Genomic DNA, 13,678 nt, shown 5'->3' with positions numbered 1-13,678 from the left:
CTGAGATCAAAACTATATAAATCCAACAAGATGAGAGGAAACCAGCGCAAGAAGAATGAAACCATGAAAAAGCAGAATGCCACTCCCCCACCAGAAGATCACAACTCCCTACCAGCAAGGGAACAAAGCTGGACGGAGAACAAATTTGACAAATTGAGAGAAGCAGGCTTCAGAAGGTGGGTAATACGAAACTTCTCTGAGCTAAAAGAACATGTGCTAACCCAATGAAAAGAAACTAAAAACCTTGAAGAAAGGTTAGAAGAAATGCTAACTAGAATAACCAGTTTAGAGAAGAATATAAATGACTTGATGGAGCTGAAAAACACAGCACAAGAACTTTGAGAAGCATATACGAGTTTCAATAGCCGAATAGATTAAGCAGAGAAAGGATATTAGAGATTGAAGATCAATTCAATGAAATAAAAGGAGAAGGCAAGAAAAGAGAACAGAGAGTGAAAAGAAATGAACAAAGCCTTCAAGAAATATGGGATTATGTAAAAAGACCTAATCTACGTTTGTTTGGTGTACCAGAAGATGATGGGGAGAATGAATCCAACCTGGAAAACACTCTTCAGGATATTATCCAGGAGAACTTCCCCAACCTAACAAGGCAGGCCAACATTCAAATACAGGAAATACAGAGAACACCACAATGATACTCCTCTAGAATACCAACCCCAAGGCACATAATCATCAGATTTACCAGGGTTGAAATGAAGGAAAAGATAATAAGCGCAGCCAGAGAGAAAGGTCAGGTCACCCACAAAGGGAAGCACATCAGACTCACAGCATATCTCTCGGCAGAAACCCTACAAGCCAGAAGACAGTAGGGACCAATATTCAACAACTTTAAAGAAAAGAACTTTCAACCCAGAATTTCATATCCAACTAAGCTTCATAAGTGATGGAGAAATAAAATCCTTTACAGACAAGCAATTGCTGAGAGATTTTGTCACTACCAGACCTGCCCTACAAGAGCTCCTGAAGGAAGCACTAAACACAGAAGGAAAAACCAGTACCAGCTGCTGCAAAAAAGAACCGAATGGTAAAGACCAATGACACAATGAAGAAATTACAGCAACCAAAGGGCAAAACAACCAGCCAGTAATAAAATGGCAGGATCAAATTCACACATAACAATATTAACATTAAATGTAAACAGACTAAATGCCCCTTCAAAAGACACAGACTGGCAAATTGGATAAAAAGTCAAGAACCATCTATGTGCTGTATTAAGGAGACCCATCTGACATGCAAAGACACACAAAGATTCAAAATAAAGGGATAGAAGAACATATACCAAGCAAATGGAAAGCTAAAAAAAGCAGGGGTGGCAATCCTAGTCTCTGATAAAATGGACTTTAAACCAACAAAGGTCAAAAGAGACAAAGAAGGGCATTACATAATGGTAAAAGGATCAATACAACAAGAGCTAACTATTCTAAATATATATGCAACCAATACAATACAGGAATATCCAGATACATAAAGCAAGTCCTCAATGACCTACAAAGAGACTTAGACTCCCACACAATAATAGTGGGAGAATTTAACACTCCACTGTCAATATTAGACACATCAATGAGACAGAAAATCAACAAGGAAATCCAAAATTTGAACAAATACACATAACAAAGTAAATGTGTATTAACCACTTGTGCATGTACAAGGTGTGTATATGTCTCTACTATACTGTAGAATTAGAGGTTACGACAATTAGCTAATATTCTAATATATGTGCTATAAATGATTGTTTAAAACCCCTCTTGAAAATTAGACACATTGATTCTTCTGTCTTATCTGTCCCAGGAGCTCCTAGGTGACTCTACCACAGTCCCTATTATCCTGTGACCTGCTGGTACTGGGAGATCCCTAGGGAGGATGTTATAACATCTGGAGGCTGGAAAATGGCAACATAAAGGGAGGCTTTACCCAGCTTTGAATCCAGGCAATCCTGTTGGAAACAAAAGCAAGTGCTGGCATCTCCCAGAGAAGTTGATCGTAATCAAGACATTATTCTTAATTTGAATGACCCTTTGCAGCACAAGAATATGCAAGTGTTGGGGGCATATTGATTTCCACTGGAAATTTATGGTATGACTCTTATTACAAGCAGATATGGGACTTGGCAGACCCAGAAGGTAAAGGGTCAATATTAGACAGATCAACGAGACAGAAAATCAACAAGGAAATCCAAGATTTGAATGCAGATGTGGACCAAGTGAACTTAATAGACATTTACAGAACTCTCAACCCCAAATCCACAGAATATACATTCTTCTCAGCACCACATCACACTTACTCTAAAGTCATCCACATAATTGGAAGTAAATCACTCCTCAGCAAATGCAAAAGAACAGAAATCATAATGAACAGTCTCTCAGACCACAGTGCAATCAAATTAGAACTCAAGATTAAGAAATTAACACACAGTATTATTTTGCCATCTCTGTTCCTTAACAGAGTGCTTGACTCCAAAAAAGTGCTCAAGAAAAGTTTGCTGACTGGCACTCGCCTGAAAATCCGAATCTAGTCTCTTGTGCTTTACCTAACACCAAACACAAAAGATAAAAAATCTGTGTCCCCAAATTCTGAAAGCAGAATCAGGTCCCTTCTGAAGCAGAAGGGAATTGTGGGCAAAGAATAAATGTCAAGTGATGGTAGAGAATTCTGCATATACAATAAACTTATGGAAGAAACTCTCCAAAAATTGATTTTATTAAATTTTATTGTAATTATGACTGATTAGTAAGGATCCGCTCATCATTACTGCAGATTTCAAAAACTGTTGTGTACGGTAGGGAGAAATCAGCCATTGTGGAATCTTAAATATGATTGTTTTGAATGAATGGTTTAATTCATTAAGCTTATACTTAACAAGTGTCTATTATGTTTCAGAATCATGTTGTGTATAGAAAGATAAGTGACACATGACTGTTTCACAGCCCAGGAGACTATGAACAATCTACCAATTACAGAAAATAAATTAAAGAAAGGTAAGGATTTTGTTGAAAAAGCCATAGGAGCCACTTCCAGGAGAGAGCAGCAATAATGTCTTTAAAAAGATGAAGAATCATTAGTATCTTTATGTGCACAACTCTTTTTCAGTGGAGAATCTTGTCATGAGATAAATCTAGTATCTTCAGTGCATGAGGACCTCCAAGTAGAGGAAGATTTGAACTGAAAGTATCCGTGAACCATTTTAAGAATTTTTTAGTACTGAGAACTTTCATTCTCTGCCATCTCCAAGACCACATACCTTTTTTTATAAATTGCATCCCCCCAGCTTGTGAGCCAGAACATGTGAGTGAAATAACAAAAAGAGGACAGAAAAGAAAATTAGGCCAAATACAACTGAATATGACTGTCAGAGCTGTTCAAATTGAATGACGCCAAAGTTTGCACATATTCCTCAGCATTTGTACTGTGAATTAAAGCTTTTCTAACTCTTCCTGCTCCTTCTCAGCTTCCTTTATGGAGATATTTTTCTTTGTTAACCATCTGTTAATTAACAGAAATAGAACTCTTATATGTCATAGAGCCTGTGACAACGAAACATAGTTGCTCAAGATTGTTCCTTCCTTCCCTTACTGTCTTCTCTTCTCCCCCTCTGTCTGCCCTGTCACTTCTTTCATTAATCTTTGGACAAAACATGACACACAAAAATCATAAGGCACAAACCCTACTCACAGGATTCTCAGCCTAATGGAAAAGTCAGATACACACACATACAAACACATACACACACACACATACATATTTTAAAAAACAAAACAGGATAATGGATGGAGGAGAAGCAGTTGCACTGTTTGGGAGATAATTTCAAGGAAGGCTTCCCAGAGGAATAACACCTAAGAAATAAAGAATAATGTGGTTGTAGACAACCTTCAAGATGACTTCCAGTGATCTTCACCTTCTGGTGTTCACATCCTTGTATAGTCTCTTCCTATGGTGAACCAAGCCATCTAAATGACCAAAAGAGTACTGCAGAAGTAATGGTGTGTAATTTCCAAGGGTAGATCATAAAAGACATTATAGCTTCTGCCTTGGTCTTGGTGAGATCACTTGTTCTGAGAGAAGACAGCCTCCATGCTGTGAAAACTGTCAAGTAACCCTATCGATAGGCCCAGGTGGAGATGCTGCCTGCCAACAGCCAGCCCCAGTTTGCCAGCCATGGGTCATGTTATCATTTTGGAGACAGATCCTCCAGCCAGCTAAGCCTTCAAATAGCTCCAGCTGGCATCTAACATCAACCCCAAGCCAGAAATGCCTAACTGAGCCACTTCCAAATTCTTGACCTATAGACACCCTGAACAATAATAAATGATTATCATTCCCTTAAACTACTAAGTTTGGGGATAAATTGCTATTCAGGATTTTCATTTTTAAAGGCTACATGATAATTCATTGTATGTATATATGACATTTTCTTTATCAATTCATTCATAAATGGACATTTAAGCTACTTCCACCTCTTGTAACTTTTTTGAATAATGCTGCTATGAGCAAGTGTGTAAATACCTCTACAAGATACTGTTTCAATTCCTTTAAATATATATTCAAAAGTAAGATTGAAGGATCATATCTCAATTTTATTTTTAATTTTTTGAAAAACTTCCAGGCTGTTTTCCATAATAACCGCACCACTTTACATTCCCACAAAAAGTGCGCAGGCATTCCAATTTCTAGACAACTTTGCCAACAATGCTGGTTTTTCTTCTGTTTTGTTTTTTGTTTTGTTTTGTTTTTTCAGTTGTCATTCTAATGATTGTGAAGTGATATCTTATCATGATTTTGCTTTGAATCTCCCTGATGAATAGTGATGTTGAACATATTTTTATAAGCCTGTTAGCCATTTGTTTATCTTCTTCAGAGAAATGTCTATTCAGGTACTTTGTGAGTTTTTAATTGGTTATTTGTTTTTTGTTGTTGTTGAGTTGTATATCTTTATATATTCTGGATATTAATACCTTTTCAAATAATGTGATTTGCAAATATTTTTTTCCATTACATAGTTTGCCTTTTCTCTCTGTTGTTTCCTTTGATGTGCAAAAGTTTTTAAGTTCCATGTAGTACCATTTGTCTGCTTTTGCTTTTGTTGCTTTTACATTTGGTGTCATATCCAGTAAATCACTGCCAAATCAAATATCATGAAGCTTTCCCCTATATTTTCTTCTGGCACAATTTCACATCTTATGTCAAATCTTCACTCTCATTTCCCATGTCATTTGTTGAAGAGACTGTCCTTTCTGCATTATATAGCCTTGGCACCCTTGTTGAAGATCATTTGACCACATACCAGAGGGTCTATTTCTGGACTTTCTGTTCTGTTCCATGAGTCTATATGTCTGTCTTTATGCCAGTTCTACACTGTTTTAATTACTTGAGACTTATAACTTGTTTTGAGATCAGGAGTGTGAGGCCTCCAGCTTTTTCTTTCTCAAAATTGCTTTGGCTTTTCAGGGTATTTGTGATTCCATATGAATTTTAGAATATTTTTATTTCTTTGAAAAGTGTCATTGTGATTTTGATAGAGATTGCATTGAATCTGTAGAATACTTTGGATAGTATGGACATTTTTAACAATATTTGCTTGTACTCCATGAACACAGATGTCTTTACATTTGTTTCTTTTATTATTTCTTTCAGCAATGTTTTATAGTTTTTAGTGTAAAATATTTTACTTCCTTGGTTAAATTTATTCCTATGTGTTTTATTCTTTTAATGGTATTATAAGTGAGATTAGTTTCTTAATTTTTTTGCCTTATTCCATGTATAGAAATGCAATTGATTTTGTGTGTTGATTCTGTATCATGCAACTTTCTTGAATTCATTGACTAATTCTAACAGGTTTTTCTTGTGTGGAATCTTTAGTATTTTCTACATACAAAATTACACCATTTGTAAATAGAGATAATTTCACTTCTTCCTTTTCAACTCTGATACATTTTATTTATTTTTTTTGTTAACGTCTCTGGTTAAGACTTCCAGTACTATATTGAATAAAAGTGGTAAGAGTGAGCATCTTTGCCTTATTCCTGATTGTAGAGAAAAAGATCATTAGAGGAAAATTGTTAGTTTTTCAGCACTATTATGTTACCTATGAGAAGTTTACATATGGCATTTACTATGTTTACTTCTATTCCTAGTTTGTCCAGTATTTTTATCACAAAAGAGTGTTGAGTTTCCTCAAATGGTTTTTCTGCATCAATTGAAATGATCATATAAGTTTTGTCCTCCATTCTGTTAATGCAGTATATTGCATTGACTGACTTTCATTTGTTGAACCATACCTGCATGGCAGGACTAAATTCCACTTGGTTATAGTGTAGAATCCTTTTAAAGTATTTGATAGTATTTTGTTGAGGAAATTTGTTCCAATATTCCTCAAGGTTATTGATATGTAGTTTTCTTTTCTTGTAGCATCTATGTCTGATTTTGGTATCAGAGTAACCAAAAAATGAGTTTGGAAGCATTCCCTCCTCTTCAGTTTTTGAAAGAATTTCAGAAGGACTAGTGTTAATTTTTCTTTAAATGTTTTCTAGAATTCTCCAGTAAAGCCATTTTGTCCTGGGCTTTTCAGTGTTAGGAGATTTTGAATTACTGATTCAATCTCCCTACTAGTTATAGGTCTGTTCAGGATTTTTAGTTTTTTATAATTCTCTTTTTGTAGTTTGTATGGTTCCATAAATATATCCATTTCTTCTAGGTCATCCAACTTTTTGGTGTATAATTATTCACAGTATTATATCAGGATCTTTTTTTTTTCATTTCGGTGGCGTTAGTTGTGATATCTCATGTTTCATTTCTGATGTTTGTTATTTGATCTTTTGACTAGCTAAAGGTTTGTCAGTTTTGTTGCTCTTTTCAAAAAACAGCACTTAGTTTCATTGATTTTTACCTCTTGTTTTTATATTATCTATGTTATTTGTTTCTACTCTAATATTTATTAGTTCATTTCTTCTGCTAACTTTGGGTTTATTTTGTTCTTTTGCCATTTCTCTGAGGAATATAGTTAAGTTGTTGATTTAAGATCTTTCTCTTTTCTAACATAGGTTTTTATTACTATAGCCTTCCAAAGCTCTTAGTACTGCATTTGCTGCATCCTATAAATTTGGGTATGCTGTGTTTTACTTTTTATTTTTGTTAAGATACTTTCGAATTCCCTTGTTATGTCTTCTTTGACCCATTGGTTCTTCAACAGTGTTCTTAACTTTCCTGTACTTGTAAATTTCATGGCTTACTTCTGCTCTTAATTTTTAGTATTATTTCACTATAGTTGGAAAAGGTATTTGGCATTACTTCAATCTTCTTAAATTTGTTAGAACTGATTTTGTGATCTAACATGTAATCTATTTTGGAGAATGTTCTGTGTGTATTAGGGAAGAATGTACATTGTGTTCCTATTGGGTGTGGTGTTACGTATGTGTCTATTAGGTACCAATGGCCTATAATGTTGTTCAGATCTTCTGTCTCCTTATTAAGCATCTGTCTGGTTGTTCTATTCACTACTGAAAACAGAGCGTTCTAATATTAATGTGTTACCATTTATTTCTCCCTTCAATTCTGTTAATATTTGCTCATATGTTTGGGTGCTCCGATGTTAGATATGTATGTATTTATCATTGTTATATCTTCTTGGTGAATTGATTTTTATCATTATATAATGTTTTCTTTGTCTCATGCAACAATTTTAAACTTAAAGTCTATTTTTTTCAGATGTATGATCACCTTGTTCTCTTAATTACCATTGTCATGGAATATCATTTTATCCTTTTGCCAATGTTTATAATGAGCCTCTTTTGTACAGTTTCATAGTTGCCTTTTGTTTCTGTTTTTATCCATTCAGTCTGGGGTATTTAATTTATTTATATTTAAAGTAATTATTGACAGGGAAAGATTTAAAACTGCCATTTTAAACTGCTTTTTGTATAACTTGTTGTTTTGTCATTCTTTACCCTCTTACTGCCTTCCTTTGTTTTGCTGATTATTTGCAGTGACATGCTTGACTCCTTTGTCATTTTCTGTGTATATCTTCTATAGGTATTTACTTCGTGGAGACTATATATATATATATATTATTACCATGGAGATTATATAAAATATTGTATAGTTATAATAATCTATTTAAAACTGGTAACAAGTTCAATCAGATACAAAATTCTAGTCATTAATTTCTCCCATAATTTAAAAAAATATTTTGTATCCATTAACATAATTTTACAGTTATAGGTATTTGTTATGCTTTTATCCTTTAAATTCTATGCTGAAATCAAAAGTGATTTGTGAGACTTCTGGTTCCAAAAGGGCACCATAGAAGTACTGACCTTATTTCCTATCCCCTCACACACACAGTGAAAATGAAAAACAAAAATGTACTGTCAAGATTATCATCACCTAGAAAAAAATGAATATTATTAAAATGACCATACAGCCCAAAAATATATACAGATGCTATTTCTATCAAACTACCAATGACATCCTTTGCAGAATTAGAAATAACTATTTTAAAATTCACATAGAACTTCATATAGAATAAAAAGGTCCAAAGAGCCAAGACAATTCTAAACAAAAAGAACAAAGATGAAGGTACCATGTTACCCAATTTAAAACTATACTACAAGGTTACAGTAATGAAAACAGCATGGTAGTAGTACAAAAACAAACACATAGACTAATGGAACAAAATAAAGAGCTCAGAAATAAGGCTGCATACCTACAACCATTTAATCTTTGACAGAGCTGAAAAAAACAAGCAATGGATAAAAGACTCCTTAGTCACCAAATAATGCTAGGATAACTAGCTAGCCATATGCAGAAGGTTGACACTGGATCCCTTCTTACATCATATACAAAACCATCTCAAGATGCATTAAAAACTTAAATGTGAAACCCAAAAGAATACAACTCTGAAAGACAATCTAGGCATACCATAAAGGACATAAGAATGGGCAAATATTTCATGACAAAAATGTCAAAAGCAATTGCAACAAAAGCAAAAATTGATGAATTGGCTCTAATTAAACTAAAGAGCTTCTTCACAGCAAAAGAAACTATCAACAAATAGTTTGTTCTTCAAATAATATATAATACCTCTAAATTAACTTAACCAAAGAAGTGAAAGTTCTACACAAGGTTAATATAATGACTCATGAAAGAAATTGAGGAAGACACAATGAAATGGAAAATATTCCATGTTAATGAATTACAAAAATTAATACAGAATCAATGCAATATCCTTCAAAATATCAATGTCATTCACAGAAATAGAAGAAAACTTTCCTAAAAAGTTTATGGAACCACAAAAGAGCACATATAGCCAAAGCAATATACTGATCAAAAAATAACAAGGCTGGAGGCATCATGTTACTTGACTTCCAAATATGCTACAAAGCTATGGTAAACAAATAAGCATGGTAGTAGAATAAATACAGACACATAGACCAATGGAATGGAATAGGTAATCCAGATATAAATTTATGTATTTATGCAAACTTATTTTTCACAGGGCTGCTATAAAAAAGACAGGAAATAATGCTGATGAAGATGTGGAGAAAGGGGAACACTAGTACACCATTGGTGGATATGTAAATTAACACAGTCACTATGGAAAACTGAAGTTTTCTCAAAAAAAAAAACAAAAATAGAACTACAGCATGATACAGCAATTCTACTACTGTATATATATCTCAAAGAAAAGAAATCGATGTATCAAAGAGATATCTGTACTCCCACATTTATTGCAGCACTATTCATAATAGCCAAAATATAAAATCAAATTAAGTGTCCATCACTGGATTAATAAAGTAAACATGATATGTAGACATCATAGAATATTATTTAGCCATAAAAAGTGAAATCCTGTCATTTGCAGCAGCATGAATGGGACTGGAGGGAATTATGCTGGATAAAATAATCCAAGCAGAGAAAGACAAATATTGCATGTTCTCACTCATATGTGAGAGTTAAGTGGATCTCCTGAAAGCTTTAGTATTGATTGGTGGTTACCAAAGGCCAGGAAAGATAGGGGACATGGGGGAAATGAAGTGTGGTTGATTAATGGGTAGAAACGTACAGTTTGATAAACAAAACCTAGTGTTTGATAGATCAGTATGGTAACTACAGTTTACAATAACTTATTCTATATTTTAAAATAGCTAGAAGAAAATAATTCAGATGTTTCTAGCATAAAGACAAATATTTAAGGCAATGAATATCCCAATTTCACTGAATTCATCTTTATAAATTAGATGAATCTATTAAATTGTTAACATGTACCTCCAACATACATATACCTATTATGTATCAATAAGGAAATAAAATTTTCCAAAGTGATTTATGCACTACCATTATTGTATTTCAGGATTCTGTATTTGTTGATATATTTACCTTTTCCAGAGATTTTTGTTTTTCTCTTATACCTTGGTGTTGCTGTCTCATATCTTTCTTTTAACTTTAAGGACTCTAGCACTTCTTGCAAAACAGGTCTAGTTTTGATGAACTTCATCAGCTTTTGTTTATCTAGGAAGATAACAAAAGAAGAATTCTCCTTCATTTTTGAAGAATACTTTTGCCAGTTATAGTATTCTTGTTTGGCAGGCTGGTTTTATTCAGTGCCTTGATTATATAACCGCATCCCCTAATGATTCGGCTGAGAAATCTACTAATAATTTATGGAGTTTCCTTGTATCTGACAAGTCAATTTTCTCTTTTTGTTTTCAAAATTCTCATTGTCTTTGCCTTTGGACAGTGTGATTATAATGGATCTTGTTGTGGACCTCTTTAGATTGCATATTTGGGAAGCTTACAACCATTATTCCCTCATATAAGCTCACTATTCTCTCTCTTTTCTCAATGTATAAGTTTTATAATGCAATACTAGTCCACTTGATAGTGTCCCACAAGTCCGTTTGCTTTTTCTCCTTTCTGCTTTTTTATTTTTTGTGCTTTTGGTTAATAATTTCAAAGTACCTGTCTTTGAGTTTGCTGATTCTTTCTTCTACTTGATTAAGTTTTCTGTTGGACCTCATGAGTGAATTTTTAAATTCAGTTATTGTATCCTTTAGCTTCAGAATTTCTGTTTGCTTCTACAGTTTTTATCTCTTGATTAATATTCTCATTTTGTTAATGCATCACTATCATGACTTTGTTTAGCTGCTTATATGCATTCTTGTATAGCTCAGAGAGGTTCCTTAAGATATTATTTTACATTGCTTTTAAAGAATTCATATACCTTTGTTTCTTTTTGAGCAGTTTCTAGAGATTCATTTTGTTCCTTTGAGCCATGTTTTCCTGTTTCTTCATATGCTTTGTTGTTGTTGTTGTTGCTGCTGCTGCTGGGATCTGGGCATTCGAAAAACAGCCACCTCTCTCATTCTTTATAGACTGTTTTTGTACAGAGGAAGATACCAATCAGCCTGGCTAGAGATGCTAGAGTCCTCTCAACCATTTCTCAGGAATGTGTTTTCTCTGAACTTGTGCATTTACTTTCCTAATTAGAGAGGTTTTCTGGTTTCTTTTTTAGAAGCCCATATCTTTTTTTCCCATGGTATCTGTCTGTGTACTGCAGGTTTGTGAAATGTAGCAACAAGCTGCCTAGCTCTCCTTTATTTTTTCCTCAGTGGCTCCCAGACATCTAAAGTATGCCAGTTCCCTGTCAACACTCTGAGTCAGAGGAGACAGATACCAGTCCCTCCGGCAGCCCCTGAAAAGCTGAAACATTGGACTACATTTCAGTCTTCTCTTTCCTGAGACAGAAGCCACAATTTGGACATTCTTTTTTTCCTGATTACACTAAGCACTTAGCTGTGCTGGCTTGGAAGGAAGGGTTATCATGGGTGAAATGCAATGGCTTTTATTATCCATTTAAATGCAGCTATTCTTGCCTTTATGCTTGCTTGGGGTACTGTGACTTCTTAACGGATTTCTGGAGTTCTCATAGAGAACTTTTTGGACTATATATTGTTGTCAGGGTCTCTGGGGAGAAATGAGCGCTAGGGCATTTTATTCTGCCATCTTGCTCTGACACAGAGCTTTTAGATAAACTCTATTTAAATATGGGTTGGCAGAGCACGCTGTGCCAATTTAGCCCTACCTTCATTCCTCTTCTTGTCTTATTTATATAGCCTCAAATGATACAGAATTTTCTTACAGGCTCTTACAGACATTTTATCACCATGTTTTTTAGTCTTTTAAAATGCAATATCAACTACTTGCAGGAAGCCCTACTAAGTGGGCTCCTCTCTTGTTATGGGTGAAGGGACTCACTGCTTCATGAATGAGCTAATTCTATTGATGGGAGTTATAGTCTTCAGAAAATGAATTTTTATTTTTTCTTCTTTATTGAGCTGTAGTCTGCTTTCTTTATAGTTTCTACTCATTGCTCCTAGTTCTATCCTTAGTAGAAATGAGAATCGAGCTTATTTGAGATTTCATTTTTATTTTTAATTACACAGGACAGTCTTTTATTTAAAGATGGATATAATGCCTCACCATACTCTGGTCTGCTTCTGTATTAATACCCATAAGCTCTTCTGCCATATGGATTCAAGGCCTTCTCTCCATTCTTTTGCCCTCCACTGAGTCAAATTTGCTCCTGTTCTTAAAAAAAATTTTTTTTACAAAGGGACCCCTGAACTAAACCCAAGATTCCAGATGATGTGTGACCAGTGCAAAGTGGAAAGGAAAAATTGCTGCCTGAAGTTAACTCATCAGACTCCTGATGATGGGATCTTTACTTTATATTTTATTATTTTTAAGCATTCTGTTCAAGTTAAACTTCTGCTTTTTAAAAAATCCTGAATATATTTTTTTCACACACAATTATGCCAGTTCAAGACGTCCTCATCCTATACTTATGAAGGAAGTACCACAATTTTCAGGCCCAGAGTCCTAAATGAGGAATGTAATTAACATAGAAAGCAGGAGGTTTAAAGAAAAAAAGAGAAGATTCAAAAAAGTGTAATTGGGTATGACAAAGATGACATTTCAGCCAGTCCCATGGAAATACAAAGGATCTTCATAGACTATTATAAATACCTCTAGGCACACAAATTAGAAAACCTTGAGGAAATGGATACGTTCCTAGAAAGACAACCTCCTAAGATTGAATCAGGAGGAAACTGAAAACCTGAACAGGCCAATAGGAAGTTTGGAAATTGAGTCAGTAATTTAAAAACCCACCAATCAGAAAGAACCCTGAACCAGATGGATTTGCAGCTGAATTCTACCAGATGTACAAAGAACTGATACTAATCCTATTGATACTATTCCAAAAAATCAAGGAAGATGGGTTCCTCTCTAACTCATTCTATGAAATCAGCATCATCCTGATACCACCAGTTGGCAGAGACACAATGAAAAAAGAAAATTTAAGGCCAATGTCCCTGATGAAAATAGATGTAAAAATCCTCAACAAAATACTAGCAAGCTAAATCCAGCAGCACATCATAAAGCTACTTCACCATGATCAAATAGGCTTTATTTCTGAGACACAAACTTGGTTCAATATACACAAATCAATAAACGTGATTCACCACAAAAAGCTCATCAAAAACAAAAACCATAAGATCATCTCAATAGATACAAGAAAAATCTTTTTAAAAATCTAACTTTCCTTCATGATCAAAACCCTCAACAGATTAGGCACTGAAGGAACATACTTCAAAATAATAAGAGC

General features: G+C 34.2%; 1 protein-coding gene across 2 annotated transcripts in view; it reads right to left on the bottom strand.

Moving 5' to 3' along the window:
* The window catches only part of METTL15 (methyltransferase 15, mitochondrial 12S rRNA N4-cytidine), a 287,618-nt gene that overhangs the window by 12,946 nt on the left and 260,994 nt on the right, over positions 1 to 13,678 (bottom strand). The window contains exon 10 of one of the 2 annotated variants that reach the window (XR_013522911.1): positions 10,374 to 10,521. The exons of the other annotated variant lie outside the window; for it this stretch is intronic. The gene's annotated coding sequence lies outside the window, so the exon portion shown is untranslated. Of the gene's footprint in view, positions 1 to 10,373; positions 10,522 to 13,678 lie in introns of those variants that run through there. 2 annotated transcript variants of the gene reach the window in all.

This window comes from Callithrix jacchus, chromosome 10, assembly GCF_049354715.1.
Source record: "Callithrix jacchus isolate 240 chromosome 10, calJac240_pri, whole genome shotgun sequence".
Lineage (NCBI taxonomy): Eukaryota > Metazoa > Chordata > Mammalia > Primates > Cebidae > Callithrix > Callithrix jacchus.
Note: the sequence above shows the minus strand (reverse complement) of the source record. Positions and strands in the feature narration are given on the sequence as shown.